Source organism: Gracilinanus agilis, chromosome 3 (assembly GCF_016433145.1).
Source record: "Gracilinanus agilis isolate LMUSP501 chromosome 3, AgileGrace, whole genome shotgun sequence".
NCBI classification, from domain to species: domain Eukaryota; kingdom Metazoa; phylum Chordata; class Mammalia; order Didelphimorphia; family Didelphidae; genus Gracilinanus; species Gracilinanus agilis.
The window spans coordinates 579,533,351-579,537,395 of NC_058132.1; positions in this window are offsets into that span (position 1 = coordinate 579,533,351).

Sequence of the window (4,045 nt, forward strand, 5' to 3'; positions counted from 1 at the left end):
AGAGATAGGAAGATCAAAGGGGATAGTTTGAAAAACAGTTCAGGCCCTTTTTAGGGAGAAACTGAGGGAAAAAAAGGACAAACAGACTTTGGAAAGCATATATGGTGATCAAAGCCAACCCCTTAATATGTCCCTGATTTTTACCTTGCCTCCCCAAAGACTTAAGGATATCTTCCCTAAAGTGAGATCAGGGACTCACTGTATATCTGTCGCTCCTCTTTCTACCATCCTTCTGTCTCTCCTGTTGAAAGAGCTCATTCACTCTGGAATTGTCTTATAAATTCAAATCTTTAAAACACCTCTGATTTTTGTTTATCTTTAAAAATTATTTTTATTTATTACATTGGATATTTATCAATGATGTGTACATTTTAAAACAATCATTGTTTAAAATCTTGAGTTCCAAATCTCCCTCCTATTCATCTCCCCTCCTTCTGAAGGCAAGAACTTTGATTTCAGTTATACATGTGAAGTCATGCAAAACATGTGTCAATATTAGCCATGTTGTAGAAGAAAACACAAACAAAATACAAATTTTAAAAAGTTTGCTTCCATCTGCACAGTTCATCAGATCTCTCTCTGGTAATGGATAGCATTTTTTCATCATGAGTGCTTTGAAAGTTTCTTCAATCATTTTCTTAATCATAGTAGCTATCTTTTATATTATTATGTACAATACAGTATTGCTGTTATTATGTACAATATTCTTTTTGTTCTGCTCACTTCACTTTGCATCAGTTCATATCAGTCTTCTTTCTTATTGTTTGAAATATCGTCTCTTTGTGTTGGGAGCTCTGGAATTTGACTATAATGTTCATGGGAATTTTGATTTGGGGATCAATTTCAAATGGTTATTGGTTGATTTTTTTCAACTCCCACTTTAAGTTCTGGTTCTAATTTATCAATTTTTCTTTCAACATCTCTTGAAATATGATGGTTAAGATTTTGCTTTGATAATGACTTTCCAAATTTTCTCTCCTTTATCTGTTTTTTCGGGTCACTGGTTTTTCTAATGAGACATCTCACATTTTCTTCTATTTTTTCACCCTTTTGACTTTGTTTTGTTGTTTCTAATTGTCTTATGGAGTTATTAGCTTCCACTTAATGAATTCTAATTTTTAAGAAATTTTCTTTTAGTGAACTTAGGTACTTCTTTTTCTATTTGGCCAATTCACTTTTTAAGAGCTCTTTTCATTACTGAAATATTTTTATCTCTTTCTCAATTTGGCTAATTCTGTTTTAAAAAGTGTTATTTTCTTCAGTATTTCTTGCATCTCTTCTACCAAACTTTTAATTATCTTTCCTTTTTATAATCTTTTCCTTTGCTTTCATTTCTTTGCCTAATTTTTCTCCTACTACTTGTATCTGATTTTGAAAACAATTTTTTTAGTTCTTCCAGGAATTTTTAGTTGACTTTTGTCTAATTCATCCTTTTCTTTGAGGCTTTATCTGTAGCTATCTTGTCTTCATTGACTTCTGCATTTGTGTCTTGATCTTCCTTGTCACCATATTAGATTTTTATGGTCAAGATTTTTTTGTATTTGTTTGCTCAATTTTTCCATTCTTTCATCCTTTGCTAGCACAGGAGTACTCTGAAATCTCATTATGATCAATTGCCAGGTCCCCTTACCATCTATGACTTAAGAGTTCCTGATGTTGCTATTGCTTCTGCCACCACCACTTAGTTCCACCACTGGTGGCTCTTCCTTGTGGACTCCCTCCCCCTACCACCCTATGTCATAGATTTCATTTACCAGCTTCATATATTATTTTGTGCTGGAAGGATGCCTCACTCTAATTTTTTTTTGGCTCTGTCACCTCAGAATTCAATTTGAGGCATTATTCTAAAGTTGTTTGTAAGGGAATGTTGGGAGAGCTCAGTTGAGTTCTCTACTCCATCATCTTGGCTCTACTTCCATAAGTCCTTGGTTTGCTGTTTGCATAAATTGGTTCACTTGTATTCATTATTCGTGAAGGTCTTTTTTATAACTAACTTGTCATGAGAAAGGAGTCAAGCTTTTGGATAGAAATTAGTAGTGTGTCCAATTCTTTGAGAGATAGCATAAAAAAAGCAGCTCGAACCTTTGAAAATTGATTTTTCCTGGACTATCAATATTTTCGAGGGGTGGGGGCAGACAGATATATCTCAAGCCCACTATTCCCACTCCAAGAAGAGTAGAGGGACTATCTTTGTCACTCATTCTCCTCAAGAATCAATATGGTCTCTTGGAGAAGTATGGACAAAATTCCTGAAGTATCTATCAAAGCCTTTATGAGAGACACATCTAGACAAATGTATATATACACACACATAGACACATAGCCTACATGAACAGCACGCAAATACTACTTTATAGATATATTTAAATAAAATTAAATTAATTTCTCTGTCTCTCAATTTTTAAGTGGCCCTTCTTCAGCGTTAACAACTTTGAGTGGAAAAAGAAACTGAAGTAGACCCATACTTAGATAAATGCCAATGAATGGTGAGGTCAACTATAACCAGGGCCTGCCTAACCCTTTCTTCCTCTCTTCTCACCTCTTCAGAGGGCAGGAGATTTCTAGGAACATTTTGAGGGTTTTATTCTATCTCAGGACTTCTTTTAAAACTTTCTTTGTAAGAAAATAAATAATTGATAAATCAAGGACTTAACAGTGCGTGTAGAAGAGAGATGTGTATCCCTAGCTCTTGATTCCTGGGCTAGTGCTTCAGTTATACAGAAATGATTTTTACAGAGAAAAATTCTCTTCCTTAGAGACTCTGTTTGTAAGACTTCTATGACAAAATTCTTATCTTCTGATCTCTGCCTTATTCAGTCAGTAGGTGACAAAATGCTGTCACTGCTATCATCATCTTTCCGTGATCCAGTATGTCAGCATCTAACCTCTCCCTCCTGATGGATCTGTTTAAGGAGTTTGAAGTTTAAACTACATTTTATTGCTGCACCTTACTGACATTACTAATAGAATAGGTTGGTTGAGAGATGGATAGTAAATGAGAAACTATACTTCTCCTTCACCAGGTGCCTGACTTTATGCTCTGGAAAATTCTAACCTGAAAAATGACTCATTTTCTTGGTTCAGAGTTACTTCAGTGGCTGTAGTTGACCTTTTTTTCCATTTTGGCTTTTCGATATAATATCAGCTGTGGATACTTTAATTTAGCCATTTGTATGTGATTGACTTCCCAAGTGGGTGAAAGGTCAGTAAATATATGAACAGAGATATACCCACATTTTCTATTTAGTTATAAATGAATTATGTAGCCAATTTGGAGTGATAGGGTCATGGCCAAACTCCAGTTGTTAGAATCCTAGGTCTGATTCCAGTAAAGAAAATCCTTTGTGTTTTGTATGGTTCTTCTTGTCTGGATATAGATTGAATAGATTAGGAGTCAGTATCATCCAGTGTAAAGTGTACTGGGCTATGCAGTCAAACTATTTGACTTCAAGTCTTTTTTTGAAGTTTCCATTGAACCTCTAAAGGTCTCACTTTTTTTGATAATAAAATGAGAAGGGCCTCATCCTGGATAGGACACCACAGAGCAATATTCAAAGTTGTTCAGTCATTTCAGTCTTGTCCCACTCTTCATTACCCCAAGAAAATTGGAATTTTCTTGGCAAAGAAAGTGGCATGGTTTGCCAGTTCCTTCTCAAGCTCATTTTACAGATATGGAAATTGAGGCAAATAGGATTAAGTGATCACACACTTAATCCTTGGACCTGGTACTCTCTCCACTGTGCTACCTAAGATTTTTAAAGCTTAGGTCAAGAAACATTAAAAGTTTCAATAGAAATGGTTTCCTTCCTAATTCTATATATTTAATTTTTTACACTTAAAAATATTATTCTGAGGAATCCATAGTTTTCACCAGTCCTTCATAGGGATCCATCACATGAAAAAGTTTACAATCCCCAATTCAAAGTATCAAATTAACCTCCAGTAGGTGGAGTCCAGCTCTCAATTTTGCCTGTTCTATCTATAAACAATATCCTTCACACATATTTGTGCTCTTTTAGGAAACACACATACTCTTCCCTGGACT